Below are 13,941 nucleotides of genomic sequence, written 5' to 3'. Positions count from 1 at the left end.
GTGTTGTTTTGCTAGTACTTACCGTATTTTCCGGCGTATAAGACGACCCGGCGTATAAGACGACCCCCTACTTTTAAGAAGTTTTTCAAGGTTTTTTGTCTTATACGCCGGAAAATACTTACATGCCCTGCCCTCCCTGTCCGTCGCAGAGGAGGCGAAGGCCCGACTGGCCCCGCCGGCCCTCCCACTGCTCCCGCGCTTCTGCTGGCCCCCAAGGCGCAGCGTTTCCCGGGTGGCAGGCAGCGCCGGAGGGCAGCCACCACCCCACCACGGCCGGCGTCCCTCCTGCTTCCCCCCAGGCCGTGAACTTCTCCCATTCAGCGCAGGGCGGGGCAGCTCCGCCCACAGCCTCTTTTTCATGTGCCGCTTCCCTCTCACCATCGGCCGAGGTGCGCTCGGCCCGGGCTCCCGGTCCCTCTTCCCGGCCGGCTTCCCACCCTGCCCCTCATGGAGCTGGACTGGGCGTGCAGCCTCTCAGTGTGGCTGCTTTTCCTGGGCAGCCTGGCGGTGCGGCTCCTGCGCTCGGACCTGTTGCTGAGCCGGCGGCTGCTGCTGCGCGTGGGGCTGCTGGCCGTCCTGCAGGCGCTGGGCCGTCCTACCACTGCCCCTCAGCACCGCGCTCAAGGCGGCTGCCTGCTGGCTCGTCTCGGCCAGCACCGCCCGGCAGAAGCACAGCGTCGGACGGGAGCAGGACTTCCCTGCTGGCTCCCGTCCGACGCTCTTCCCTCTTGAGGCAGCTGCTGCCTCAAGAGGGAAGAGCGTCAGACGGGAGCCGGCAGGGAAGTCCTGCGTGCACGCGTGTGTGCAGGACTTCCCTGCCGGCTCCCGTCCGACGCTCTTCCCTCTTGAGGCAGCATCCCCGAGGACTCCTTAGGAGCCGGGGAGCGATGCTGCCTAAAGAGGGAAGAGCATCGGGCGGGAGCCGGCAGGGCAGTCCTGCACACGCGCGCACTCCCCAGCTGCTAAGGAGCAGCCGGGGAGTGCGCGCGTGCGGAGGACTGCCCTGCTGGCTCCCGCCAGACGTCACCCACTGATTTTCCGGCGTATAAGACGACTGGGCGTATAAGACGACCCCCCAACTTTTGAGGTGATTTTCATGGGTTAAAAAGTCATCTTATACGCCGGAAAATACGGTATATAAACTGTGACAACCAGCTTTCAGCATTTCAATCGTAACACCCTCATTTCCTGAAGATTTTTTTATGGCACTTGATAGTTTCTATTCTAGGATGTCTGACACGTCCTCTTTTATAGGTATTGTTACTTTTGAGCGATCTTGATGTTTGTAATTTCCAATTATTTATAACATTTCCTGCCTTCTTGTAGACACAGATCAATCTTCATGTTTTAATGCAAAAACCTTCTTTCTTGTATTTACAACCTTGCATTTTGCTTTATCAATCCTTTTTTCTTCAGTTGCCTTTTTTACAAGCTTCATGTTAAACTGAAGAGTTTCTACTTGGATTCTTTTTCTTATGGTCTTGCAAAGTTTCTTCTTGGAGTTATTCAGTATTTTTGACAGAGCAATCAGTGACAAACAGTAATGGTGATGACGAATCTCCTTGAAATATTCCTCTCTTTTATTAGTAACCTCTCTCATGCTCTTGCCATTCATTAGCAATGTCTTCTCTTGTCCCATAGACCTTGGAAAGAGCTTCTGGTGTTTCTATTGACTCATGTTATTTCTAGACACTTGATTATCCAACCACGTGACATGGAGTGAAATGCCTTCTTGTAATCAATCCATGCTACTTTCAGCTTGGTCTTGCTTTTCTTGTAGTTTCCCAGAATCCTCTTGTCAGTCATGAGCTGAAATTTTTTTTCATCTGCTGTTGGGATGGTTTCCTTTCTGCTCAGGTGAAAAGAGCTTGTTTTCATCTAGATCTCTTGAAACACATCAGCCAGTTAGCAATTTAAAAGTCTTTGATAAGAAGGTAATTGGCCTGTAGTTGCCTGGTCCTCCCCTTTTGCTGGATTTTTCATGATCAGGTAGGGGTTTTGCCAGATGTTAACACTCTTCAATTTCATCTCCTTGCAGTATGTTATTAACTGCTTGGCAATGAGTGGGTGTAGACCAGGGGTGTCAAACTGCTGGCTCGCGGGCTGCATGCATCATGCTGAAACCACACCCATCCCATTGCCAGCAATGGGAAAAAAAGTTGTGATATGTTGCGACACATCACGTGACGTTGCGAGTTTGACACCCCTGATGTAGACAGATTTTTCAACCAAAAACCATGCAGCTCAACTTTACCTGCTGCTGATCAATTCTTGATGATCTTTGCTTTGTTCTCCATCATTTCTGTTCTGTTCTTTCATTTCAGCCTTTTTTTATTCTGATCCACCCGTTTTATCCAAGCTGCGTTCTCTTTGTCTTTCTTTGGATTAGCCCATATCTGCACCCAGAACTGCACTGTGTGTTCCTTGTCAAGTGTTGATTGGTTCGATGCAGTCTCTCAGTTGATGGATTGTTTCTGATTGGATTGAAATTGGAGATTCTGTCTGTAGTGTGGAATTTGAACCTTATATCTGCTGATCTTCTGGGCTACAGCTGCTTTATTTGCTGCTTTATGATTTCCAAAGCTTCCTTAATCTTCCTTGTTTCTATAGTGCATTTTCCACCAAAACCTAGCACAGTTGCTGTAATCTGGGCAATGACCAAGCAGGTGTGCTTTTCTGTTAATTATGTCTTAACGAAGAGACACTCTTTGTCTGCCTCCTCTGGTGAGGATGAGGTTGGATGTTTGGCCAGATGAAATGTATTAACTTGGTTGGCAAGGCCGTTGGCCAAAGCACGCTTGATATAAGTGCCATCTATAAAACATCTTATAAAAGTTTTCTTTATAAGAAGCTGCCATTGTCAATTCATAATTTATTTCCCAAATATTTGCCATTTCTCTAATTCTATATTATATCCAAAGTTTTTTGCCCATTGTATCGTTGTATTTTTCACTTATTCATCCTCCATTTTCAAATTAAATAGAAATTATATACAGTTTCTTAATCAGTTTTTCATCAGAGGTTAACAATATCTGATCAAACATTGTCTGTTCTTTATAAAAGCCATATATTTTCCTTCTTTATCATATCTCGACTGCATTTGCTATTCAGGCCACCGTGATAATTCAACACCCTGGTCTAAAAGCTCATTTAGATTTTAGTTTCCCTTCAGTATCCAAAATATTCTTACATGTCAAAAATTTTTCATATTGCACCAAGTTCAGGTAAACAAATGCTTCCATTGTTGAAAGCCATCCTGGGATTTTCAAGTAGATTTTAGCTTTTATTTTCCCCCACGCATAAAGTAGTGAATTTCTTACGTAGTGGTTTTGAAAGTATCTATGAGTTTTATTCTTCTCATACCATAGAAATGCATGCCATCCCAGTTGCAGATCATGTCCTTCTAGAGATAACAGTCTTTTATGTCTGAGAATTATACAATCTTTTAGCCAAGTTAAGATACACACTTGATAGTATAAGACCCAGTCTGGTAATCCAAATCCTCCATTTTCTTTGGATTCTTGTAGCATTTTCATTTTAATTTTGGCTTTCTCTCCTTGCCAAATAAATTTCAAAATCAATGTATTCAAGTCATCAAAAAATTCTTCTCTATTTTTATAGGTACTGTTTGGAACAAAAAAAGCACTTTTGGTAATATATTCATTTTCACAGTAGCTATTCTTCGTAACACTAATAGTTGCAAGTTTTTCCATTTTTCCAGATCTAATTTTATTTGGTTAAATAATTTTATGTAGTTACCTTCTTTTATCGTTGCACTCCTTGCTGTTGAGGTTTTCTTTCTTAACATCCCAGTTGCTGAGGCAGAAGCTTGTAGGGCACGACCATCCTGCATGACATTCAAATTCACTTTGACCCCCAGACAAGAAGGGGATGATAAAAGCAATTTCTTCAGGAGGGTATTTGGTGGCAAAGGAGAATTTTCATAATACAGGTAGTCATCACGTTACTATTTCATTGGGGCCAAACTGGGATCAATTGCCGCTGTGATTGTTATGCGAAGAAGTTGAAAACACGATGTCACATGACTGCATCTCGTAGCCACAGCAAACCAGCCAGTCGTGGTTGTCTCTGGTTGTGTTAAGCAGTAAACAGAGGGAGTCCTAAAAATGGACTACAGATCTCTTCAAATTTGATATCGTAATTCACTGAAGTAGATTAAATACAAGTACATTAGAACAGAATCAGCTGTGGACAATCCTGTATTTGAAGACTGTATTTTAAGAGAAATCAGATAAATATTTCAATGGAAAAAAGCAACACATTAGATTATATATCAAAGAGCATTTTTGTCCAATCAAACCTAGCCAAGTTGAAAGCGACTATAATTTAAGCTGATGAATAATTTCTCGGTAGAAATTAGCAAGCTTTTTCATCACATTTACCTTTGGAACAATTCAGCCAAACCAAATAAATTCCATTTCTAATGCCACGAGAGAGAACATTCTGTCTAAAATATCTTATTTCATGGCTGAGTGTTTTTAGCCTAATTACGTGCCATTCCTGGCTCTTCTGCGACCCTGGTTCCTTCTTAGTTCCACCTACTCCCCTTCATCCCTCTCAGCATCTCCGTGCAAAAACATTGCAAAAGAACGAGAACTTGTACAGCCAAACTTAAGATGAAATAAATGACTTTTGTTTTTAAAAACGAAAACAAAATGTCAGGTTAAAATAATACTCACTTTCTGGATTGTCGTCCACTTGATTCTCCAGCTCCTTATTCTCCCTCATAAGCTGGGCCATTTCGCTGGCTAAGCAGTCATTTTCTTCTTCCAACTAAGATGCAGAAAGTACAAGATGCATCCATCAGTCACAGAATGTAAGTAAGCAGACAAAAAGAGGAGCTTAAAACAGGATTGTTAAGGGAAATGGATTACTTACAGCTCTTATGGTGGCATCTTTTTCTGTCAGCTCCTTTTCATGCACGGATCTTAGTTCTTCCATCCACTTCTTTTCTGTATTTTTATGGAAAAACACTTGTTCTATTAAACAATGCTCACATGAAACATTACATATTAACCCGCCAATGACTCTGAAATTGAAGACTGGTCATTAAATAGGAAAGGTCAGGAGTGGTGCAGAGGGGAGGATTGCCTTTGTGTCCCCACTCCTGCTACAGCTTCTCACACAAACAAAATACTTTGGTCTCTTTGGTGTTGTCTGTATTTCTGCAGACAGACCTGTTGAAAGAAGACATTTTGAACACCTGGGGACAAACCGACTGGAGGAGGTGAATTTCCCAAGTATAAATCATAGTGTGGATTCAATTGGTTGTTGTTAGTTGCGAAGTCGTGTCCGACCCATTGCGACCCTATGGACAATGTTCCTCCAGGCCTTCCTGTCCTCTACCATCTTCTGGAGTCCATTTAAGCTCACGCCTACTGCTTCAGTGGATTCAATAATCAGTAATAATCAGAAATGCGGGGTCCTTGGTGCTCTCTGAGCTTCATTGCTTTCTGGCAGGTGTTTCATTACCTGAACTAGGCAACGTCCTCAGTGCTAGTAAGGAGTGAGGTTTACTCTCACTTGACATTCTAGTGCCTTCTCCTGTCAGTGTTGGAAGCCGCATTCTTGGAGGTTTCTTTCATTTGGACTGTTTATGATAGCTTGTTTGGTGCTTCTTTGCTTGGGGTAGTTTACCTCCTGGTTTATTTATTTATTTATTTGTTTGTTTTTATAAACCGCCCTTCTCCCGAGGGACTCGGGGCGGTGTACAGAGTAAGGTAGGTAAACATAATGAAACAATACTGAAAAACAATAGTCAAAACAAACTGGGACCCCAATTAGAGCTATCAGGCCAGGCTGGACTGCTGGAACAGGTAAGTTTTTAAGTCGCGCCGGAAGGTGCGGAGGTTGGGGGCCATCCGGATTTCAGTTGGTAAGCAGTTCCAGAGGGCTGGCGCACCCACTGAGAATGCCCTCCCCCTGGGGGCCACCAGCCGACATTCCTTGAGTGGTGGCACCCTGAGTAGGCCCTCTCTGTGGGAGCGCACAGGACGGTGGGGTGTTGACATTGGCAGAAGGTGCTCCCGTAGGTAGTCCGGACCCATGCCATGTAGGGCTTTGTATGTCATTGTTAGCACCTTGAACTTCACTCGGAAGGCAACCGGAAGCCAGTGCAGCGCACGGAGGAGAGGTGTGATATGGGAGTATCGGGAGGCTCCCAAAAGTGTCCGTGCCGCTGCACTTTGCACCAGTTGAAGCTTCCGAGTGGATCTCAAGGGCAGCCCCATGTAGAGAGCGTTACAGTAGTCTAGGCGAGAGGTCACAAGGGCATGGGTGACTGTACGTAAGGCATCCAGGTCCAGATAAGGCCGTAGTTGGCGCACCAGTCGAACCCGGGAGAAGGCCCCCTTGGTCACAGCTCCTATGTGATCTTCCAGGGATAGCTGCGAGTCTAGGAGGACACCCAGGTTGCGGGCCCTATCAACAGGGGGTAGTAACTCATCCCCGATGTTAAGGGGTGGGATGCTCTGAGTATCCTGGCTTGCCGGTACGTACAGCCATTCAGTCTTGTCCGGGTTCAGTTGAAGCCTGTTCCTCCCCATCCATTCCCGGACCGCTTTCAGGCAGCGGGACATCACGTCGAGGGCATCACTGATGCTGTTTGGAGTTGAGATGAAAAGCTGGGTGTCATCAGCATACTGATGGTACCCTACTCCAAAGCTACGAATGATCTCACCCAGCGGTTTCATGTAGATGTTGAACAGGAGAGGCGAGAGGACCGACCCCTGAGGGACTCCGCAAACGAGAGGCCTTGGGGTCGACCTCTGTCCCCCTGCCAGCACCGACTGCGAGTGACCCTGGAGAAAGGAGGAGAACCAATGCAGAACCGTGCCTCCCACTCCCAGTCCCCTGAGGCGCCGCAGCAAGATACCATGGTCGATGGTATCGAAAGCCGCCGAAAGGTCTAATAAGACTAGGACAGAGGAATGGCCCCTGTCCCGGGCTCTCCAGAGATCATTCATCAGAGCGACCAATGCCGTCTCCGTGCTGTAGCCCGGCCTGAAGCCTGATTGGCATGGGTCTAGATAAACCGCTTCATCCAGGACCTGAGGAAGTTGGTGCGCCACCATGCTCTCAACAACCTTCGCAAGGAAGCGAAGATTGGAGACTGGACGAAAGTTATTCAATGAGGATGGGTCCAAGGTGGGCTTCTTGAGGAGAGGCCTCACCACCGCCTCCTTCAAGGCGGTGGGGAAGTGACCCTCACTCAGAGAAGCAGAGATGACCGCCAGGAACCAGCCTCGTGTCCCCTCTCGAGCCGCATAAGCCAGCCAGGAAGGGCACGGGTCCAGTAAGCATGTGGAGGAGCTCAACCTCCTCATAATCCTGTCCACTTCCTTAGGAGTCACAGGATCAAATTCCTCCCAGATGACATCGACAAGACTGTCCATGTCCTGTTCTTCCAACTCTGCCCAGTTGGAGTCCAGGCCGGTTCGAATCCGAGCGATTTTATCCAACAGATATTGACCGAATTCCTCGGCTCGACCCTGCAAGGGTTCCTCCCTCACCTCTTGGTTCAGTAGGGAGCGAGTCACCCTGAACAAGGCAGCCGGGCGATTATCTGCGGACGCGATGAGGGTGGAAAAGTAGTTGGATTTTGCCACCCTTATCGCAGCGAGATAAGACCTGGTGAGGATTCTTAATCGCAATCGGTCGGATTCGGATCGACTGGATCTCCAACGGCTCTCTAGGCCCCGTCTCCGACGCTTCATCTCCCGGAGCTCCGTGGTGAACCATGGGGCTCGCTGGGATCTGCGCCAGGTCAGAGGCCGCAGGGGTACAACTCGGTCCAGAGCCTCCGTGGCTGCCTTTTCCCAGGTTTCCACTAAGGCATCCGCCGAGCTGTGAGCAGGGAGTGCATGTGCGTCCCCAAGCGCTGCCTGGAACCTATCAGGGTCCATTAGGCGCCTAGGGTAGTACCATCTGGTTGGCACCGTGCACCCACGGCGGGGGGTGGCAAAGGGGAAGTCTAGCCATAGGAGGTGATGATCGGTCCATGACAGGGGTGTAACGGTCGTGGCACCCCCACCGATATCATCACGCCACCGTCCAGACAAGAACACCAAGTCTGGGGTGTGGCCTCCCTCATGAGTCGGTCCAGAAATTATTTGCGACAGGTCCATGGCCGCCATGGAAGCCATGAACTCCCGAGCCAGTTCAGACGATCCTCCCAGGGACGGTAGGTTAAAGTCGCCCAAGACCATGAGTTTTGGGAATTCAACCACCAACCCTGAGAGGATATCGAGTAGCTTGGGCAGGGCTGCCGCTGCACGATTAGGTGGTAGGTACGTCAGCAGCAGGCCCAACTGCGCCCCCGGGCCGTATCTCAGAAGGAGAGACTCACACCCGACTATCTGAGGGACGGTGGTCTCTCGCGGGCTAAGGGATTCCCTGATGATAACTGCCACTCCCCCGCCCCTCCCATGGGCCCGAGGCTGGTGCAGCACCTGGAAACCTGGCGGGCAGAGGTCAACCAGAGGGACACCACCCTCTGGGCCCAGCCAGGTTTCCGTGATGCAAGCCAGGTCCGCGTGCTCGCTCTCCACTAGGTCACGAACGAGGTGAGCCTTGTTAGCTACGGACCTGGCATTTAGGTAGACCAGCCTGAGCATAGGAGGCTGCACACCTTCGCTCCCGGGTCCTGGGGGGAAGTACAGAGGGTCGGAGCGTTTCACCGCTTGTACAGAGCGGAGATGACACTCCCGGTGACAATACGGCCCTCTGTTTGTGCACCTTCTGCCGTTCCCCACCATCCTGGGAATAGGCTGTTCGTCAGTTCGCCACTGGGCTTTGTCGGCGACTGGTCCTCATTTTTCACCATCGCGAGTGGTCGTAGGCCTGGCCTGCGCTATGGTAGCTGGAAGGCCTGCCTTCCCCGAGCAACCATAGTCTTTTCCCGCCCCCCTCCCTAACCCGACAAAAAACTTGACTAGAAACTTAACCAGGGGCCTCTTGTTGGACTTGTGATGAAGGCCCCTGACCCTGCCTGGCCATCTCTCAGAGGCCCAATGGTCGGGCCCGTCATCGAGGTTCGATGTATTGTAGGCAGGGCGAACCCAGGAGAGGGGGGAACTCCTGAGGGCGAGTAGGTCTATGCTTGAATATTGGAGAAGCATAGGGAGCATTGGGAAGCATTGGGAAGGCGGTCCCCTGGGTGGAGCATTGGAAGGAGGGTCGAGTTGGGTAGGTGGGTATCTGGACCGTCATCCATCCACTGCCACTTGGCTGGGTGAACCCCAGAAGCAGGCCACGCCCCATCTTCTCACGATGGGTTGTGACTCTGCTTCTGGGGGTGGTCCAGGACCCACTCTGGGTGAAGCATACCCCATAGAGCTCACACCTCTATGGGGTTGCAGGTGTAAGGACAGGCCACTCTGCCACCGTGGCTTGCACCCAGGCCCATCATGTCCTGTGGGGCGAGGGAGGGCAGGGGGTTGGGAGCTGGTGGAGGCAAGATGATGATGGCCTTGGTGGTCTAGTCGCCGCTATCTCCACTGGTCAGCTGCATCGTGGCGTCTTTAGGTTGTAGATCGGCACGGAGACACCGTCAGCACCCAGGGTGCGGGCCGGAGACGCCACGCCGCGTCTAGTAGTGCTGCCGTCGAGGGTTTTTGGTATGTTGGTCAATGTTGTTGTTGTCAATGTAGCCGCCGTCGCTGTCATCGTCGATGCTGTCTTCACTGATCAGTTGGTCCGCGGCGTCTCCTTGATGAAGATCCGTACAGAGATGCCACCGCCGCCCAGGAAAGATTGAGGCGGCTGAGGCATAGAGGGGACGTCGGCACCCACTCGAAACGGCTGCAAGCGGTTCAGGTGCGGGCCGGAGATCTCCCGCCGCCACCGCCGCTGTCGGAGGCCCCTGGAAAAGCTGTCGACCGGGGGTCGGGGCCAAGGAGGCCGAGGGAGAGCGGGGATGCCGGTCCCACTCGTAGCGGGTGCAGCGGTTCAGGGGCGGGCTGGAGGCGCCACGCCGCCGCCGTTACCGCCGCTGTCAAAGGCCCCTTGGAAAAACGGTCGACCAGGGCCCGGATAAGCTGTCGCCGCCGCTGTCCTCGCTGCCGCCGTACAGCTGATCCGTGGCGCCTCTTTGATGTCAATCCCTCAGGGAGGCGGCCGCCGCTCACGAGCAGAGCAGAGATGCCGGTTCCACTCAAGCGGCTGCAGTGGTTCAGGGGGCGGGGCGGGGATGTCGCGCCGCCGCCCCTACCGTCGCTGTCAAGGCCCCTGGTAAAGCGGTCAATCAGGGGGGCCGGAGAGGCTGTCACCGACGCCGTTGCCCTCGCTGCCGCCGTCTCCGCCGCCCAGCTGATCCGCGCCGATTCCGCCGCACAGCTGCTCCGCAGTTGTTGGTCTTATGTTAAACTTGGTGTTAATCTATGCTCATCTAGGTGTTGTTTCTAGTGGGGAGGCGTTTGGGGCTTTTTCTTCCCTTTTTGGCTTGTTGACTGTCTCTTGCACAGTATGTCATTTCTGTTTCTGTCCGTGTGTCTCTTGATGGGCAGTTTGTCAAGGGTGCCAGGCTTCCAGGAATTCTCTTGTATCTTTGGACTTGCCTTGGTCTAAGATGGGGAGTTTCCCCGCATAGCATAAGAATGTCTCCATCCTTAATGTCCTAACCTAAACTAATCCTAAAGTAAATAAATGTATTAAATATGATAAATAGATAAAAAGATAAATAAAAGAGGACCTCTTACCTCAAACAGGAGTTTCCCTGCATAGTATAAGAATGTCTCCATCCTTAATACCCTAAACTAAACTAATCCTAAATTAAATATATTAAATATAATAAATAAATAAAAAGATAATTATGTGTAAACTAATCCAGTTAAACAAGTGATATTAAATAAGATAAATAAGCAAATAAATAATGAAAAGTAAACTAAATCTAAGCTGTTGAAATAAAACAAAAACAAAACCTGACTAAGCCACCAATACTCAACAACCACAAGAGCTTTCCTTCAGCCCACCAAAAGTTTTATTTACTTCTTTGTGAGCTCATCTACCTGTCAGCACCATTGTGAAGCATGACCTAAAAGGAAAAGCAAAGCGAACTGATGGGCTGAATGGATGCTACTCAGAGCTTTATTTATTTTTCTATTTTGTAATGATTTTCAATATTGGGGAAAATGTTAGTACAAAATCCCATAGATGCATTTGGTGGAAACAGAGGATCAGCCAACAAGAAAAATGCCATAGAAAAATTAGTGCCATTGAAGAAAACAGGGAAGCTTTTGGAGAATTAGGCACAATTTAGAAGGAAAAATGGCGCAGAGGAGAGATTTGAAGAGATTTCTGTGCTTGGCATAGTAAACTACAGTATGGCTCTTGCTCCACCATACTGTACTTGCCTATTCCTTTTGGAGAAAAAAAAATCAAGACAAACTTAATTTAGCAACAGCCCTTTATTTTCTGCCTCAGCTGTTGGTTTACATACTGTAATATATTGCATGACCATTATCATATGATAAGTGTACTTTTCTTACCGTTTTTCTGTCCACAGCAGAACTTTTGGTGGTCAGAATAAATGGCCGAAAACCTATTACATTTAGGGAACATGTGTGCATCGAGCATTTAAACGGAAAGCATTCCTATGATAAGCTGAGTTGATGTCATTATTTAATCCATGCAGCCCACTGATTCTTAATTACATGTGTGTGTGTGTTATGCAACAATCTGGATTTGTGTTGATTAGCTACTTTGTGGGACAGAATGTGATACTTATTCATTAATGGTGAGACCTCACAATAAAAATGCTGCCTAACCCACACCAAATTTGATCTCCTGAACTGTTTTTTTTTTTTAAAAATTATCATTAACTGAATGCAAAAACCAGTGAAACGTACACAAAATTATAAAAGAGAGAAAAAGGTAAAAAAGAAGAAACATGCAAGATGTCTATTTACAGACAATAAATTGATGCCATAATTCATTGCAGACATCCATATCTGGCCAACAATAACTTTATTGTCATTTTGAATGTACACCAATTGGCCGGCGGCAGCATGAACACTGGCAGCGCTGGCAATCTCTCCCCCTCCCATCACCCCTTCCTGAGCACAGAGGAAGAAAAGAGATGAGAATGAAAAAGGGAGGGAGGGAAGGAGGGAAGAAGGAACAGAGGGAGAGAGGGAAGGAAAAAAGGGAGGAAGGAAGAAACAGAGGGAGAAAAGGGAGGGCGGGAAAAAGGAAGGAGGGAAAAAGAGAGGGAGGAAAAAAGAAAGGAAGGGAGGGAGAGGCAACTTGGAGATGTCCCATTTCACACAGTTCTGCTTCAATCCTGGGTCCATTGAAACTTGGGCTCAAAGGAGAAAGCAATTATGTGTTCCCTTAAGTCACAAACAGGACTTTATTGGGAATCCAAGTTAACACCGGTATTCTTGAATTGTGAACTCTTAGGGAAGTATCCCCTCCTTGTGTGTTGCAAATAGCCATTTCCAGTGGGGGAAACAGGACAAAGCAGAGTGGGGAAAAATATTTTCCTTTACTATATTTTCAATCTGAATTAGACTGTGGCAGGTCCCTGCAGGAGAGCTCTTTTAAGGATTATGTATTATTAGAAAAGCAACTAACTTACTTCTGTTCCTAAATGCTAAAGTTGTTGGACATAAAAAACAGAGCAGCTCTGATCAACTATCACAGCCACCATTTTGACAGTTTTGCTGTACTGTTGTCTGTGGACAATCCCCACTAAACGCAAGCATGGGATAAACTGAGCCTGGTTTGTTCTGGGTCTTTTAAGTGGCCACAGACTACTAGCAAAAGTGGCATTTGGTCACAAGGCAAGGAAGCATTGAGAAATGTTTCCCCTTTTGCATTTGATCATCCAAGAAGGGGACAGGAAAGGAGAAAGGGAAAGACAAACAAAAAGAAGGAAAGAGGGGAGGGAAGAAGAAGGAAGAGAGAAGGAAGAGGGAAGGAAAAAAGAAGGAAAGAAAGAAGGAAGGAAGATTATAAGAGGGAGGAAAGATCTGATGGAAATCCTGCCTTAGCACTTGGCCACGAGCAGCCCTGGTGCACTTTCGCTATCCCCTTGTCCCCTCCTCCTCCTGACCTCTCCTGGTGGTCTCCCATCCTATTGCTGAGGATGCTTTGGTTACAAAGCCAGGTCTCCTCACCGGTAATGGGCCTCCCTCTAACCCACACATTTTGCCCTTCCGCACACCATGAGCAACTTGGCCAAGGACTACGAGTCAATCAGCAGCAGCCTTGAGGAGGTGGTAAGCACAGCCAGCCCTCCCCCTCTACTGACCACAGAAGCCCTTATAAGCAGAACACCAACTCTTGACATTTCCTAAATTCCCCTGAAGGTATTACTTAGCCTGGTAATGAAACGTCCGGAAACCAACCCACAGGCTTGGAGAACGAACCTCCACCGTCATCCTACACTCAAGCTACAGATGTTCACCACTATTGCAAAGCCAATCCTTCCATTTCCCCCACCACCATCACAACTGATGAAGATTCTTGAACGAGAAGCGAAACGTTTTCTTCTTCTTCTTCAAGGAAAAACAGTCCAGTTGCCTTTTGATGAAAAAAAGCACCTTTGAGACAACTATGACCCGGATGACTGAGAATCCCCACAGACATTCTTCCACGTAAACTTGAGTGTTACGTTTACGTTTCGATTGGGCTGCTTCTGTCCCTTTTGATGCCTCGTGTTCTAGTCTAGTCTAAAAGGTTCCCCCGCACGCACATGCGTGTTTCAAAGCCGAAGAGCCAGCGCTTGTACGAGGACGTCTCCATGGTCATGTGGCCGGCATGACTAGATGCCAAAGGCACACGGAACGGAGTGGTCCCTATTTTTCTACTTGCATTTTTACGTGCTTTTGAACTGCTAGGTTGGCAGAAGCTGGGACGAGTAACAGGCGCTCAACTCTGCTACGCGGCACTCGGGATTTGATCCACCAAACTGCCGAC

This window comes from Vipera ursinii (assembly GCF_947247035.1).
Source record: "Vipera ursinii genome assembly, chromosome: 1".
Classification (NCBI taxonomy): Eukaryota; Metazoa; Chordata; class Lepidosauria; order Squamata; family Viperidae; genus Vipera; species Vipera ursinii.
This window is presented reverse-complemented; position numbering follows the sequence as displayed.